This window comes from Macrotis lagotis, chromosome X (genome assembly GCF_037893015.1).
Source record: "Macrotis lagotis isolate mMagLag1 chromosome X, bilby.v1.9.chrom.fasta, whole genome shotgun sequence".
Lineage (NCBI taxonomy): Eukaryota > Metazoa > Chordata > Mammalia > Peramelemorphia > Peramelidae > Macrotis > Macrotis lagotis.
The window spans coordinates 90,624,628-90,642,817 of NC_133666.1; the positions used below are offsets into that span (position 1 = coordinate 90,624,628).

General features: G+C 41.2%; 2 pseudogenes; one reads left to right on the top strand and one right to left on the bottom strand.

Annotated features, from left to right (window-relative positions):
• Positions 1-1,115: 1,115 nt before the first annotated feature.
• Positions 1,116-18,190, bottom strand: part of LOC141498751 (trinucleotide repeat-containing gene 18 protein-like) — an 87,644-nt pseudogene continuing 70,569 nt past the window's right edge.
• On the top strand, positions 9,773-13,462 carry LOC141503225 (protein SPATA31F1-like; annotated as a pseudogene).

Consider the following 18,190-nt stretch of genomic DNA (forward strand, 5'->3'; position numbering starts at 1 on the left):
TTTGCCTTCAATCAATGGTGGGCTTTACCCTAGCCTGAGGTCATTCCTCAGATGGGCTGGTTCTTCTGCTCACACACATGGGCCTGAGGCAGAAGTAGTTTGCATTTGTTTGTTTGGGAAGAGGCCTCAATGCAATGGACGTGTGGACTCAGAGTTTCTCAGACCCGAGGAGCCCAGGGATGGTGTCTGCAGCTCTCCTGCACAAGAACTCTCCCCCCAGCTTTGTCCCCAAGCTTCAGGGGGACAGCACCCACACCAGCACCTCTGCTTCCCCACAGACCCAAGCCCCTTTTGTCCAGCCCCATTTCTGATCCAGCAGGCCCAGCTCTTGGTCTCTCAGACTCTGGGTTCCAATTCAGCTTTTAATCTGGCTGATCTGGGGCTAATCCTCCCTCTGAGCCCAGACTCACCCACCTGAATTCGGCCAAAGCTGCTTTGGGAGACAAATCCTGAGGTAGATGTTCTTTCTCCTGGCTTTTCTTTCTGGGTTTTGTCGTTCGGATTTCTTTTAAGACGTTTGTTTCATGTGATAGATGGGGAAGAAATCAGGAGACTTTAGAACTGTGCCTGTCTTCTCTCCACCATCTTGGCCAGAAGTCTTGATTGCTTTTTATTTTAAAATGGGCTCAATATGTTTAATAAAGGCTTGGTACACCAAATTCTAGTATAAAAATCAAGTGACATGCCCACATAAAAGTATTCCTTTTATAAAAAGTTGCTGTGGAAGCTTCTATAAGGCATATGACAATCACAAAAAAACCCATGGTCACAGTGGTCTTTAAAGAAGTCAAGGACCTGGAAGGGACGATGGGAAGGGAATGGAGAAAGGTGAAGACTAAAAACCAGTCTATATCAAAATTCTAAAAGCATCAGATAATATTATTCCAATGAACAAATACAAAATTTAATTTAAAACTTACTTATAAAGCAAGCAACACTGCCAATAAGAAAGATGGTTGACCTTTCTTAAGCCATTCTAGGTGACCAAGCTTGGCAATGCTCTCTCTCTCTCTCTCTCTCTCTCTCTCTCTCTCTCTCTCTCTCTCTCTCTCTCTGTTATTCCTTCTCTTTTTCCTTTTCTCTATAAAACGTGGAAAGTATTTTTGTGTTTTTGGCTAGTAGCCTTGATCAAATAAGTCAGCAGAAGAGGCATTAAAGGAAGATCTAGCCTTGGCTTCACAGAATAGCAAGGTAAATGATTGTTTTCTGCTTTTGTTCTGCTTAACTTTGAGAATTCACCCCTCTAGGGTGAGACCTCCAGCCTACTTGCTGCTCTTTTGTCCACATAGCTGTAGAGACTGGAAGGTCTTTTCTTGGAGCTGTATGGAGATTTATCCTTCATGGATTTATCATCTTCCTCTAAGTTTGTTTTAAGGGAGTAGCTACTGCTATTTCATTTCTAATATCACAGGTGAGTGGGAAACTTTCAATTGACATTTGACCTTTGATCCCACCTCCAACTTCATTTTGTCAGAGAATTTAATTTTACTTTTTTAAAAGGGTTTTAGAAACAGGTTCAGACCCTTGGTAAGGGCTTTTTTCTCTTTTTTGCTCAACAGATGATCATGGGAAGATAAGTACCTCATGCAACTCTATTACTTTTCTGCTTCCCCCCAGAACTTTCTGAAAATTTGTAGGGAAGCTTCCAGCTTGTCTTGTTTGTTGAAGGACAGGGCCTTCTCCAATTTAATTGCCAGCTGTTCCTGGTCACTGACTAGTCTGATGTGGCCTCTTGCTCATTGTGATTCTAGCATCTCCCCTTTGCTTTCTCAATTCCACCATCTATATCCTTATTGTCCTCAGGGATTGACCCTTTATGTTTCTTGCACATTCTTTCTCAAGAGTTGTCTGACAACAAGAAAGACTTGCTCACCTTTTCATTCACGGCATCATTCTTTCCTCTTTCCAGAAGAGGAGACAGAACACTTGATCCATGCTTCCATTTCTCTGGTCTTACAAGGCCTCTTGCAACACACCAACCTTTTACTTTTTTCTTCACATTTTTCCTTCGATTCTTTGCACCTCTGTACCTTCATCAGTGTTTGTTGCTTCTCTTTTATCATCACTGGAGCTCAGCCAGTAGAGTTAATCTGTTTGTCCTTTTTCTGTATCCAGACATATTTCCTATTTGGGTTGTCCCCCAGGTTGCCCCCCAGGCATGGTCTTCAAAGGATACACAAATGGACTAGAGAACACTTCCATCAAAATATGGGTGTTGGCAGCTAGCAAGCTCTCAATGGTGGATTACAAAGGACAGTGAATTTCAACTCTCTGTATCCTTTTCTCCAATACAAACTTGATGATCTCACTCAGCAGAGTGATTTCTTCTAATAAGCTCTGCTCCAAGGACAGGGTCACAGTCACCCCAAAGTTTGTGTGACATCATCCATGTACAGCAGGGGCTAGGTCTGAGGTAGTTCTGTGGCAGCTTCCAATGCATTCATACTGGCCAATAGGACATGGATTTGATGTCCAGAGTGGAAAGTTGGCAAGGTGTGGCTTCTTCTGAGTTCAGAGGACTGATACTGACCTTGCTTCCTACCCTGAAATATTGAAGAACTCTTGTCCCCTAGGACTATATTCCCTATTATGTATTTCCACACTGCTTGGGGGTCTACTAGGCAGAGGCATACTTTGTTTTTCATTTGTCTCCTAGATTAGTTCCCCTTGTAGGAGATTTTCCTCCTCTTTATCCAGTTGGTCTTTATAATTCCTGTAAAATGAATAAACCTGTGGACCATCACTTGCCTGGTCCTGAATCTCAGCTTCACCTTTAGATGGGCAAGGCCCAACCTGGTGCTCTGGTTGGTCATCCTGAATATTCTAGAACTCTTGTTCCCTAGGGCCTAATGATTCACCTGGGTCTCTACAGTTGTTCTGAATTTGACTTGGCATAGCTACTGGGGGAAGGGAGGCTTTTTTCTCTAATTCCAAATCTTTCTTCTCTATTATGTCCTGGAGCTTCCTCTTTGGGGGATAGCAGGAGCTGGAGGTGTGGAAGCGGAAAGAGAGCTAGGAGGGTGAGATTCAGTGTTGGTATGGTCAAAATAAGATGGTGACTTGGGTGTCTCCTCCAAATTGTGGGTCACCTTAATTCTGAGCACTGTCACAGGTGAGGCACCAGGGGATAAGGACAGTGGACTCACAGCCTGGCTATAGGACCTAGGAGTGCTGGTGAGAGGGAGGGGACTTCTGGTCAATAAGTACTGAATAAGAGTAGGGAAGACCCTGTTGACTACTCTCTGGGCTGCACCTGGAGGCTTTCTCTTCCATCTCTGCTAACTGTTCCTTGTACTGTAACCTTTTCACCAGCTGGGCTTTCCTCTGTAGTTCCAGGATCTGAAACAAGATGGATAACTTCTGTTGCTGTAGCAGCTTTTGGAGTGAAAGAATTTGAAGCTGATGAACATGTTAGGGGGAGTTTTAGGTTAGGGTACATCAGGTACCACAGAGGAAGTGTGTGATCCATCAACTCAGAAAAATAGGGCGTGTTCACTAGAATGACAAAGTAATGAGCAGAGGAGGAATCAGACCCCAAAAGCATGGAGAAAGGAATAGAATGTTCCATAACAGGGAGGGGGGAAACTGGAAGAATTTCCTGGGGCAGGGAAGAGGGGGCATAAGCCATAGGGACGATCTACTAGCCACATGGAAGGTTACCAGTCAAGAGTAGCCAGGGATGTGGAACAAGGTAGACTTCTAGGTCAGCAGACCAAGCCCAAAACCAGTCAAGGTTGACCCTGTCACCACATGGTCAGGATTGAGGCCATTTGTGGCACAATTAGTGGGATAGGTCCAAACCAATACTTGCTTTCTCTGAGTAACTTGTCTTGTTCCAGTTCCAGGCTCCCTTCCCACAGAAGTCATTCTGCCCTTGGTAGCTTCAGTCATCTTTAGTTCTCATCTCAAAAACTGTGACCTTTGATGGTGCTCAGGGATAGAGAACATTTCTGGTCAGCCAGACTGGGTGTAGCTTGCCACCACTGTTGTCTTTCTGGTGGGTCAATGACATTGTGAGGCCCACAGGCAGCTGCCTTCCTTTCACCTCACCCTGAGACCAAGTACTCTCATGCTCCAAGGAATTAGCACTTTCTGCATCCCTCCCAGGGCCCCACTCTAGCTGCCTGCCACTTTGGCGGGAGAGCAGCTGCTGGCCTTTGGTGGTACATAGCTGTGAAGGACTGCTTTTGAAGTAGCCCATCCTGCCAAAAGGACTCTTCTTGACACTACCAAGTCAGGCAGAAGCCTCCTTGTCAGAGCTACCTCTGTATTTGATAAGGCTCTGCCTGACAGGTCCCCACAGTCACAGGGATCTCCTACTAGTGACACTTGCTGCAGGCCACTAGGGTCCAAATAGCCCTTCTTTTCCACCACCTCCTCCACCCAGCTCATTGGTTGTGCTGAGCAGTCAGCACAGCTATCTGAGTAGTGGTGATGTTTCCTTTATAAGAGAGCTTCCATTTCTACTTGGGGGCAGTTGGAGATGACTGCTGTCCAGATGCTATGAGGAAAGGACCAGGTTACTGTATATCTTGGTCGCCTCCTTGACATCAGCCTTAGAGAAACATTCCCACTAACACCTGGTGCTCCACCTCAGGCTTCAGCAAAACTTTGTGGGCAGGCAGTCCCTCCTTGCTGAGGACCCCAGCCCAGGCCAACTCTGGAAAGGCTCATACACCATATGATACTTCAACACTTAGGAGATGATCTGATTGACTGAGTTCTTCTCCTTTATCACCTTTGCCCTCCTGGCATTGCCTGGGAAAGGGAAATCCTGAGGCAGGAAGGCACACAAGAGTTTGGCCAACACCTCCTCCAATGGGGTTGTGGCACCACCACTTTGCTCATATCTTTGTCCTTAGCAATCTGGATGGGAGCCCTCTTCTCATCATAGGCTTCAGCTGAAGGCACTAAAGTGGCAGCGATGACTTTGTGCTCCCTGCCCCTGCCCCATCCCCATTCTTTGGCCAGGGGAAAGATAGTGTACATGTTGGAATGGATGGGCTGGGGAATGAATGTCACTGCAGAAGAAGAAGATGAAGAATGAGTTGTTTTTCCTGGTTGGGCAGGGTGTGGAGAGAGGAAGGTACAGGAAATGGGCAAAGTGGTAATGGCAGGGATCCCAGCCTCATACCTTTTCATTCTGTCCAGATGGATTTTGGACCATGGGCCTTCTATGACAATCATGCTGGGCAGGATCCTCATTATGACCATCTTGATCTATATCCAAAACCTTCATTAAAGGATCTCCTACTCCTGCACTGGTTCAGGGAGGATGTCCATGGGGCTTTGGATTTGTGGTCTCCACTTCCTTAGCCCCTGTGGCCCACATGCTCAGTTAGGAATGGGGAGAATTGGTCATCCATCTTAACTACTCACTCTAGCCCACTCTGCTTCCTTTCAGACATCCTCAGTTAGGTCCACAATGCTCGATGAACTTGGCTCCTCCTCAGTCATGCTGTCCTTTTTGCTGACAGGTTGTGGCAGGTCCCCCCTAGAGGCCCATGCTCTGTTGTGCTCCTTGACAATGCCTTAGGAGCTTTTAGGCAGTTGGCTAAGTTCCTTGTCCATAAGGAAGGAAGCAGATTAGTGACTGGTTGGTGTCCTCGACACAAGATTCTTGGAATGTAAAGCCTCCTTTCCTGGTGGATAAAATCCCTCTTTCTGAGAGTCAGAGACCTGGCTGTCTCTGCTGGCAGAGTAAAAAGCAAACAGGACACTTGGAACTGAATGACACAGAAATGGCAAGAGATGGTAGTGTATTATAGTGGATACTTTTCATTTTCATTTAGAGTTTGAATTTAAATCCTACCTTACCTGCTGACACCCAAACTCTAAATAAGTCATTTAACTATTGAAATTTTATGTTTATAAGATCCAAATGGTTACAGGACTTAGATATAAAAAACAATACTATAAGCAAATTAGAAGATCAAGGACTAGTTTACCTGTCAGATCTATCGAAAGGGGAGCAGTTTATGACTAAGGAAGAGTTGGAGAACATCACCAAAAACCAATTAGATGATTTTGATTACATTAAATTAAAAAGCTTTTGCACAGATAAAACCAATGTAACCAAGATCAAAAGAAATGTAGTAAATTGGGAAACAATCTTTACAAATAATGATTCCGACAAAGGACTCATCTGTAAAATATGCAGAGAACTGAGTCATATTTTTAAAACAGAAAGGCATTCCCCAATTGACAAATGGTCAAAGGTTATGCAAAGGCAATTTACAGATGAGGAGATCAAAGTAATCCATAACCATATGAAAAAATGCTCTAAATCATTAATTATTAGAGAAATGCAAATTAAAGCTTCTCTGAGGTACCATCTCACACCCCTCAGATTGGCCAATATGACCAGGAAGGATAATGATCATTGTTGGAAGGGTTGTGGGAAATCTGGGACACTATTACACTTTTGGTGGAGCTGTGAACTCATCCAACCCTTCTGGAGAGCTATTTGGAACTATGCCCAAAGGGCAACAAAAATGTACATACTCTTTGACCCAGCAATACCACTACCGGGTCTATACCCTGAAGAGATGAGGAAAAAGGGTAAAAACATTACTTGTACAAAGATATTTATAGCAGCCCTGTTTGTGGTGGCAAAGAATTGGAAATCCAGTAAATGTCCTTCAATTGGGGAATGGCTTAGCAAACTGTGGTATATGTATGTCATGGAACACTATTGTTCTATTAGAAACCAGGAGGGATGGGATTTCAGGGAAACCCGGAGGGATTTGCATGGCCTGATGCTGAGTGAGATGAGCAGAACCAGAAAAACACTGTACATCCTAACAGCAACATGGGAGTGATATTCAACCTTGAAGGACTTGCTCATTCCATCAGTGCAACAATTGGGAATAATTTTGGGCTGTCTGCAAAGGAGAGTACCATCTGTATCCAGATAAGGAGCTGTGGAGTTTGAACAAAGTGCAAGGACTATTCCCTTTAATTCAGAAAAAAAACCAGTTATCTTATTGTCTGATCTTGTTACCTCTTAGACTTCTCTTCTCCTCTTTAAGGATATGATTTCTCTCTCATCACACCCAATTTGGATCAAGGTACAACATGGAAACAAAGTAAAGATTGACAAAGTGCTTTCCGTGGTGGTGGGGGGGGTTGGGGGGAGGGAAGCAAGTTTTGGGGGAAAATTGTAAAATTCAAATAACATCTTTGATAAAAATAAATTTTTAAAAAAGAAAGCCTCTGTTTTCTCCTCAGTAAAATTGGGAGACTGGATTTGATGGTATCTAAAAGCCCTCCAGCTCTATGATACTCTAGACCCCAGAGAGAGAAAAGATATCCACTTTGGATTATTCAAGGAATAGAGTGAGACAGCGTTAACTTTAATCAATCATTGAGGATGAGGAGTCAGATGCAAGCATCCAGAGAAAATTGCCATGTGGGGATTGAGAGGAATATGTAGAGGAAAATAACCAGAACTCTTCATGGACTCTTCTTGGAAGTCTGAATGTCCTGAGTTCAAATCCTAGTTCACACTCCAGATAAATGAACATTGGTAATGCAGTTAGAATTTTTAAGCCTGTTCTGCTATTTTAATGTAATAGAATTGAACCCAGTGATCCCTAGGCTTCCTTCCAGTTCTAAAGCTATGCTCATAGACACAATTGGAGGAAAAGAAAAGACCACTGGGAATTATAATTAGGAGAAAAAGGTTTTGAGGAGATGGTGATAGAGAGGAGAGAGACAGAGACTGAAAAACAGAAAGAGAGACAGAGCCAGGAGACAGAGATAGAGAGAAACCTATAGAGGAAGGAGATTCTCCAGGTGAGGGAGAGCTTGAAACGTAATGGATACCTAAGGAAAGAAGTATAGCAGGATGGAAAGAGTTCTGACCTTGGAGTCATGATACTTGATGTTCAATGACTATATTATCCTGGATAATTCATATATTCTCTCTCATTCTCCTATGTAAAATGAGTACATTGGCCTTGTTGGCCTCTAAGGTTTCACAAGCTCTCTTATCTTTTGAATTAAATGGAGAGAAAAAATTCACTCAGAATTGCAGTAAGAAGAGAGTGGTGGATGTACAATGAATTGATCATGGAAGAGGAGAGAGATATAGAGAATGAACCACTAGGAATGGACTTTGAGGGCCTTTTGTGGGTCTGATGAAATAAAGTCTCCATATTTAAGTTCTTGGGAGTAAGTTTAAATGCTTTCTCACATATTCTTAATAGATAAGTGACCTTGGGGGTGGCTAGGTAGGACAGTGGATAGAGCACCGGCCCTGGATTCAGGAGTACCTGAGTTCAAATTTGACCTCAGACACTTAATAATTACTTAGTTGTGTGGCCTCAGACAAGCTACTTAACCCCATTGCCTTGCAAAAACCTAAAAAAAATAGATGAGTGACCCCTGGTAAATTACTTAAAGTGACAAAGCCTTTTTTGCTTTTTCCCTTAAATTATAGGTTTGGATTCAATGACCGCTGAAGTTCCTCATAGGTTACATCTGAACTGGTTGATTGTAGAGGGTGGAGAGAGCCAGGGCTATGTTCTCAAGAGAAGAGACAGTTAGAAGGGTAAATTAGAAGTTTAGACCTGGGAGGTTTCTGGGAGGTAGCTCAAGGTCATTTGACATCCTCTTGTTGGAGTGAGAATTACAAAAGTTTGCATTTGAACTCAGTGTGCAAAGTTGTTTTACCCCAGGTAATTTATTTTACTTTTGCCATGCACATTTTTCTCTTTTCTCAACTGCTGGGTTGGACTTGATACTCTCCCATTTTCCTTCTAACTTTGTAGTGCTGTGAGGACCAGAAGAAGAAAGCCCTAGGCACCTGATTTTGCATGACATCTGTGTGTGTGTGTGTGTGTGTGTGTGTGTGTGTGTGTGTGTCTGTGTCTGTGTGTCTATGTGTGTGTAATGATGATGAGGAACTACCCCAAAGTGGTGACAGTGTCAGAGGACAGAAGTGATATAAGTGTGATATGTGAAGCTGCTAAAATGGACAAATTCTGGAAGTATATGATAGATACTTGAGTTTTTCTTCCAAATCCCACCCCTTTTTCTCTATTAACTCATTCTTTTTGATCGCTCCCCCTTTTCTTCTTTGGTGAAATGCCTGTAGAATGTTGCTTATTGCCTTTGTGTCCTAAGTGTCTGAAAAGTTATACAACACAAATTTATTCCTTGGAAAACTGTAACTGCTATTTCTGGACAGTAGACTTCATTACCAGTCTAGTAGTAGGCTAAATTAGGTGGAAGGTAACTTACAGACCTCAAATGTATTAGTGAATGGAGAGTCTACCCCAAACATATGAAGACTTCCCCTTATGGAATGGGTAAATAAGAAAATATGTTCCAGTGACCATGAAGGCAGCTGAAACACATGCTGTGGAGATTTTATAGCTTGGTCAGTTATCAGTGTTGCCAAAGTCATCTTCTGTCTCCCAAGGCATTGCAGGTTGTTTTGTGTTTTGCCACTGGACTTTGATAACTATGCAACAGAATATAAAGATGATAGTTTCTATAACTCTGGCGCACTTAGATCCAATTCATTCACAAGTCATTATATAGCCCATCATTCAGCATTTTACTCCAGTATCATGATGTCATTGGTACACTTCAAATACAAAGGACAAACAACAACTAACATTTCTTTATTTCAGCATCCTATCTTTGATCTAGGGTAACTGGCTTCTGGCTAACTGTTGTACTTCTACCAAGGAACTGAGAGGATGATTCAACAATTTAGTGTTAGAAGCTTGATTACTGTAATTCACTCTGAATTGGTGAAGAAATGCGTCATCTGGGATTGTTGGAGCATGCACATCATAAATTTTGTACCTATATTTCCATCCTCCCATGGTGCTGAATCATCCTCTGCCTCCTTGAGTGATGAGTCATTTTATCCAAACTTCTTTGATCCAAAGAAGACCAGAGTAAAATATATAGTAAGGGCAATGCTTCAAAATATTTCTTTGTTATGGCTTTAAAGGAAGAACAGTTCTGTGCCAAGGTCTTGTCTTATTTATAATCATTAACCAAGGTCAGGACTATCCATTTTGGTAGCCAAATCTACTTCCCAAGATTTCTCTTACATAGAAAGATTGGTATGTAAAAAAATTCTCAATGAGAAGGACAATTCATTTGTCCAGTCAGCCTGAGAACTGGATCCAAGAATCTCCATTTCTTTGACATCAAGGAAAATATGAAATTTATAGAAGATGATGTTTATTTGGACTGCAAGTGTGTATGAATAGAGTTGGCCAGTGATTGTGTAAGTGAAAAGTGAATGAATAAGCCCATACTGTCATGAGCTAAAAGGACTGTAAGGACCTGAATAAAGCTTGTGGATAGATCTCTTTCCAGGGACAGTCCTAGACAATCACTGCTTCCTGACCTAACCCAAACATCCAACACATTCCTTTGTATATTATACAGAGAAATCTACTATTGGTCAAGTTTCCATTAGCATAGCCCCTGGGCAATGAAGCTGCAGTTCAACATTTGGGGAGATTGGATCAAATAAGAAACCAACAAACCCATCATAATCCCAGATCATCTCTGGCTTCAGTATTGTTTTTTCTCAGTTCTTCTTATGCCTTTGAAAGTGGAGCTTAACCCCTCTCTCACACCATGAGAGAGGTGTGCCATTTTGTTATGATATCTTAATAAAAAACATTTTAATCACTCTGGAGTCTTTCCTCTCTGCACAGTGAATCTCTAGTAGCCTCCTTTAAGAGGCATGATTCTATCTCCTCACCCACTACCACCAGCAACAGGCTCTCCCTTCTGGACAATACTCTCTTTTTCAATGAACTATCTGCAACATCCTACAATACCTTTTTCATCTACTTTGGTCAGGAGCTCCTTCAAAGCCCCTGAAGTGACTCAACTTAGTCCCATTTCTCTCTATAGATGGATATGAAACCTTGGACTGGCATCTACTACAAAGACAGTTCCAGGTGCTGTGGGGTCTGCCCTCCCCAATACAAATGACTCCACTGACCCACAATCCCCTTGATCTTGAACTTGCTGAAGCAGACAAGGTCCTCATTCCTCCTTGGTCCAAAATGGATGTCTCTTTCCTCACTAAGGAGCTTTTATTCTTCCCAGACCATGCCAGGAAGCTCCTTGAGCCCCATTTTAACAGGTGGCTCCTCCAGCACCAGCTGGGGCCACCTCAGTCTATTCAGGAGTCTGTGGCCCTGCTTCAGTCCCTGACTAACCAGCTAAAAGTCCTAAGAGCACTTCAACCAAGGTTCAGAAGAGACTTCACCAGAATGGGAATCCCCAACTCAAAAGGGCTCAAGCACCAACTCCCAACATGCCTTCTGCTTGCATCATGAAGCCTTAAACCTATGCCAAAGCCAGGGAGATTACACAAATAAATATAGAGAAAAAATTTCTACAGATCAAACAAGTAATCTTTCCAGACATCATCTATGGTTTAAGGGACATTAAGAGCCAATTGTCAGCTGGAGACTTTCCTTCTCAGAGAATGTTGGAAGCTGCTCATTCCAATATAGATCCAGAAAGCTTGGCTTTCCAGGATACTAATGCAACAGTATGGAAGAAGCTTAGAATGAACCAACAGATGTTAACACCACTGGGTAAAACCAATGGGCAGTTAGATCAGACTGTGACCCTCCCACAGAGCATGATTGCGAAACTGGAAATGATTTTGAGACATAAGTACTTGGCCTTCTTATCAGGATTACCTACTCTCTGTAGGCCTCTCTGTAGGGAAATGTCCCCTTTAGCTATTTCCCAAATTGATATGCCTGACAAGTGGAAAGGGGTCATAAAGGAACTAATTGACCCCAAGAGCCACAGGATTTGGGCTGAAGAGCAATTAATTTTGCCCAAAGGGGCAGTTAATGATTCCACCATGAATTCTGGGGACACTAAAAGTGAATTATGAGTTTCACAACAGATAAGTCTCAAAGGCAGAACCAGAAAGAGAGATGATAAGGAAAGCTCAGAGAATAAATGAGCAAAGAGAGTTTGACTACCTACAGTGTCTCTATTCACCAAGCAAGTCTGTCATCTTGACCAGGATCTATTCCCACCTAAGAAAGATGTTAGAATTAAAAACGGACTTCAAAGAAAGTTTTAGTTTCTCGGGAACTCTCTGAAGCTCTGGAATCTCCTTAACCTGTGACTTACTTAGGACATGTTCCCACAGTTGTGAGTCCAGAAATTCCAAAACAACTACAAGAAACTCTCAGCAGTTCAGCGAAACAAGAGCTCCCAGAAATGAGCTCATCACCAACTGCTCTAGATGCTGAGTTCTAAGTTGGGCATGTTTTAAGGAATCGCTCTCCAATGAACTGGAGTTCAGTTTAGTGAGGATATCAGAAAATCACTTTCAAAGCTGCCCCACAGCAATTCCCCTGACATCCTCCCAGATCCTAGGCCTTCAGGCTTCCAAGGTTACCCAGCCATACTCCCAAAGAAAGCCCATTGGAGACATGGCTGATGCCCATGAGCTCTGTATTCATGTGGAGGCAGAACAGCCCAGCCCAGGCCAAGGGGAGTACTGAATATAGAGGCACAGATACCCTGGGATTATCAGACCAAGGCCATTGGTTCAATCCAATAAAAGGTTGAAGGCTCCAAAAGAGATCACAGTGGGAGGGATGTAGGGTGGAGGACCTCTTTTCTTAAAAGGAGCCATTCCCTCAAGTCCAGAAGACCAATAAAGTCTCCTAAAGAGCAGGACCCACAGAATCCCTGTTCTCAAGAAGCTTTCCCAATTTTTTCCCAAAGCTGAGGATTCAAGGACAATTTCTAGAGTGCCAGAGAGGGAAAAAACTGAGAGGAATGACTATGAAAGCAGTCAAAGAAAGTCAAAGGACTCATTTCCTTCAACAAGGTACCCTAAACTCTTTCAATCCAGAGACCCTAAACATGCCATTTCAGTGATCCAAAGAGCTATATCTGTGCAAGTCTCAGATTCAGTAATTTATTTTTCCCAGAGAAAATCTCCTTCAGAAAACAACTTTAGGGAAAAGATAAAACACTTCCTTCACTGGCTCAGCCTTCAGAAATAAAAACTTAATATGCAGAACTCATCTCACACTTTTCCTTGGACTGGAGTGACACCAACCAAGCCAATCCTAGCCTTCAACTAAATGCTCCACAAACAAGAAATACAGAAAGCCAAGAAAACATGGAATTCAAGGAGCACTACTACCCCTTCACAAGAAAGAATCTTCTGTTCATCACTGAGGGCCCTCCAATGTATCAGGTTCACCATCCTAATTGCCAAAAGGAATATCAACACTTCTGGAATGTGAAACTGTACCACTGTTCCAGTCCCTATTCAGATATATCCATTCTTCAAGAAAATGACCCTGGTTCCTTTTTGCCTTCTGAGGAAAATTTTCACTTTCTCAGAAAATAAGCCCAGTTCCAAAAGAGAAAGCAAGTTCATTTTTATAAATGCTTAGCCTCTGATAAGGAAAATATTCATTTCAATTAAAGTGGTACCACCTTCCTTCCCAACTACATTCTATTCCCCTAAAAAAAAGAAAGTATGGCTTAGAACTACACTAGATCTTGTGATCTGAGACTTTAGGACTGCAGGAGCACTGTTTTGTTTATTTTAGGTTGTTCTGTGTAATACAGAATATATGGTGTCAACATGGTCTGTATTTTGGGTCCTTGTAAATCGAGCTGGCATGTTTCCTATGGTCTGATCAGCCAAAGGAAAAAAAAAAAGGGAAACGAGTGACAGTTTTCTTCTGACAAATTTCAAATTTCAAAAGGCATAGTATTTTTTCTCTGTATTCCTAATTCTGGAGAAGTTAGGAATACAGGGTGAAGGGGAGAGAGAAATAGAGACAGAGACACACAGAGAGAAAGACAGAAGAGGAGAGATTCTTTTTCCAGTTGTAGAAATTTGTGGAATCGCAAACTAATTAGAAAACAAATTTGTGAGTGAAGTGTAATCTGTTTAATAATTATTTCCAAATGCTGATGGTACTGCCATTTGAATATTTTCATATATGTGCAATATCTTATTGACTATATTGTACAGTTCCTTAGAAGTACTCAAAAATGTATATTTAGAATTTGCATACAAAACCCCCCCAATAGTATTCTCTTCCTTCTGGAGAATGAAGGATTTATTGTTTTAATGTAGGAAAAGTGTTTTCACTAAGTGCAAAATTTTGAGCCCTTAATTGAATTGAAATTGGTTTTCAAATTCTGTCTTCAGTGATTCCAAAAGTAGTGAAAATATAAGGCAATCATTTTGCAGTTAAAAGCTTTGAAGTATTATCTGACATTTTAGATGAGCCTAGTGCAATTCCTCTTGGAAACAAAGAGGCTTGTTCCTTTAGAGAGCAAAATGGAATAAGAGATTCCGTGTTAGGTAATAAATTATCTGACAACCCTGGCCCTCTGAGTTGAGGAGAAGATTGAGAAAGTAGCAATGAAGGAAGGAAGGAAGGGGAAGTGGTGGATCAGAGGTAGAGAAAGAGTTACTTCTTTGGTTTACAGGAATCATTCGGGTTTAATCTGAGTCAAAAAGGACCGGATTCCTAACATTTCTTGAATACACCTGACCCTCCCCTTATTCTGGCATAGGCCTCATTACCCTGCACCTGGGTTATGGCAATAGTAGCTCTACCTGCCTCAAATCTCTCCACTCTAATCCACCCTCCATTGGACCAATAGATTGCTTTTCCTAAAGTGCAGGTCCTATCATGTCACTCCCACTCCCACTCCCAATAAATTTCAGTGACTCCCTATTGCCTTCAGCATCAAATTTAAATTATTTTCTTTGGAGGGCAAATCTGTTTACAACTTGGTCTTTCACCAATTACAGTTTTACTATACCTCATACTCCAGCAGCTGCCCCATTAACTTTGGTATGGAGTGACATTGTCCTCCTTGCTGTACCTTGAATATGATGACATCTCCAAACTAATGCATTTTCTTTTTCTTTTTGTTTTTCAAGGCACCTGAGGGAGGGGGGTTAAGCAACTTGCCCAAGGTCACACGGCTAGGTAATTATTAAGTGTCTGAGACTGGATTTGAACTCAGCTTCTCCTGACTCCAGGGCCAGTGCTCTAACCACTGTACAAGCTACCTGTCCTTCCATATGCATTTTCAATGGCTTTTCACCAATACTGTGCTATTCTACCTCCTCAGGGTTCATAGGCCACAGGGCACTGACCTTGGAGTCCATTCTATTTGAATTCTCATTCTGATGCAGTCACTGACAAACAAGGCTGTAAGACAACCCAGTTAAGGAAACAAAGAGAAAAAGAAAGTCCCCTGAAAATTTGTATGAGAGAGAGAGAGAGAGTTGAAGGGAAGCTAGCAATGAGGAAGAGATAGAGAGAAGGGGCCACTAACAACAAGGGTTGGGGAAAATGTGTGAAGTGACACAGTCAGGTCACCTAGTGGATAGAATACTTTTCTGAACAGTCAAGGGTCCTGATTTCAAATTTTGCTTCAAAACATGCTTATTAGCTAATGATGCTGGGAAAGAAATGGAAATTGTTTAAGCTGCTTTATTATTTCAATGATTGATTTGGACTCAGTACCCCTAATGGTTCTTTCCAGCTTTAAATGTCTAATAATATCAATGACAGAGGGAAAATGAAAAGATTAGTTAATTTGAAGTCAAAGCATAAGGTAGAAAGCTTCTAAGCATCACAGAGAGATAAGGGGAAAGGTTTCTATGGACAGTCAGGTTCTGAGGGGACTACGTGGAAGTCAGGATGAGCTGAGTCCAAATTCTAATTCACATTCTCAACAAATGTTTAACCCTGGGCAATTCATATAGAGTGTCTAAACCTCTGTTGCTTATCATATATTATAATCAAGTTGCACTCAATCTTTCCATCTTTGATCTTATTAGCAATGGAAAGAAAAAGAAAAGATTCATTGGGTGGGAAGAAAAACTTTTGAGGAGGGAGGAAGGAGAGAAAGAAAGAGAGAGAGAGAGAGAGAGAGAGAGAGAGAGAGACAGAGAGAGACAGAGAGAGACAGAGAGAGACAGAGACAGAGACAGAGACAGAGACAGACAAACAGAAATAGACATAATGAGAGATATAAAGATAACCAGCAGATCAGGTCAGTGAGACAGCATGAAAAATATAACTGACAAAACAGAAGAGAGAGAGAGACATAGACAGAGAAAACAGTGACATGATAATGAGCAAGAGAGTAAGGGAAGACACAATTAAGGAAGACAATGGAAAATAGAATTAAGAGAACACAAGTGAAGGAGACATACAAAGGGAAGAGTCATCTGACAGTTGGAGAAGATGACAGCTTTGTGTCTTAGTGCTTAGAGCACTCTCTTTGGTAATGCCTTATTGAATTTGAATCCCAATACAACTTCTGACAAAAAGTTTTCTTCCTTTGGAGAAAACACTTAAATGCTGTCATTCTCTGTTTCTCCTCAGCAAATTGTATTGGTGAGATTTGATGGTGTCTTATGAGAAACCACCACTCTGGATTCCAGAGATAGAAAAACTGTCCCCTGGGTTTAAGCTCATCTAATACTTTTTTCTTTTAAATATTTTTTATTTAAGGCAATGAGGTTAAATGACTTGCCCAAGGTCACACAGCTAGGCAATTTTTTATGTCAGACTTGAATTCAGGTCCTCCTGACTCAAGACTGGTGCTTTATCCACTGTGCCACCTAGCTGTCCCTGGATAAAGTTCTAATAGAGAGTTGTAGGGAATCAGAAATTAGAGATGATGAGACAGAGGTAAGGCTCCACAGGAAATCAAAATGTATGCAGTGGAAGTAGCCAGTTCCTCTAGTAGATTCTTCTAGGAAGTCAGAATGATCTGAGTCCAAATCCTAGATAACATTCTGAATATTTGGGGCTCAGATATTAAGGTAGAGTGAGGTTCTCTGTTCTATTATAATAAAATTGAACTCAATGATCCCTAGAGTTAAATTCACCTCTAAATGAATGTTATGAAAGGGGTAAAATAATCACTTATTTATGAATGAGAATTAGAATAAGGAGAAAAAATACTTTTGCATAAGAGGCAGAAAGAAGGGAGAGAGAGAGAGAGAGAGAGAGAGAGAGAGAGAGAGAGAGAGAAAGAGAAATTAAGAGAAACCAAGAGTCTGATATAGTAAGAGGAACATAGAGGAAAGAAAAGAAGAAAAAGAAAGAAAACCACATGTTAATGAGTAATAGAGTAATGGAATACCTCCTTTTACAGGTAAATGAAGAAGACAGAAGATATCACAGGTGAGGAAGAAATGTGAAGGGAAGGGAAATCTATCAATTGTGGAGTAAGCCAGGAAAGTATTCTATTAGAGTGCTGTGCTTAGAATTGATTGCTTGAATTTAAATGCCACAATGACTGCTGAAAAGCATTTGTTTTTGGAGAATTCATTAAACCATTGCCAGCTGTACTCTTTAATTAAATAATTTGGCTGGGCTTGATAATGTCTAAGTGTTGAAGCTCAATATTAGGTATTCCAGATAGAGAAAAGAATGTCTCTTTGGGCTTGTTCTTCTAAGATACATACATACATACACACATACACATACACACATATTATATATATATATATATATATATATATATATATATATATATTCCTATTGGACACTTCTTGTCATAACCACTTGAGTTCAAATCTTAGTTAATATGCAGAATATGTGACACTAAGCAAGTCAGAGTGTCTAAGCTTTTTGCATAAGTTTAATAAAGTAGAATTAGGCTCAATGCCTTCTAGAATTTATTCCATCTTTAAAGGTATGAATATAGTCATGAAAGGGGATAAAGGAAAGATCCCTTATTTATGGGTGGTAACTAGAATAAAGATAAAAAAAACTTTTGAGGAGGTGAAGGTAAGATAGTGAGAGAAGAGAGTAAGAGGTAAAGTGAGATAAAAACAGATAATGGCAGTGAGATTTCAAGAAAAATTCAGAGAGACATACAATAAAAAATAGAAGAGAAATGACAAGTAAAAGAGAAAACTACATGATAATGATGGAGGGAGTGATGGAAGAGACTATTATGTAGGAAAATGACAAAGAAATAAAGACTACAGATGAGGGAAAGATAATATTATCAGAGAGGGTCAGAGAGACAAAGAGAGAATGAGATGGAAATATGAGAGAGACACAGATAAAAAGAAACCACTTGATATATAGCAAAGGAATGTGGGAAGAGATCATTTTGGAGTGATCAATTCTGTAGGAAGATGAAAAATTATGAA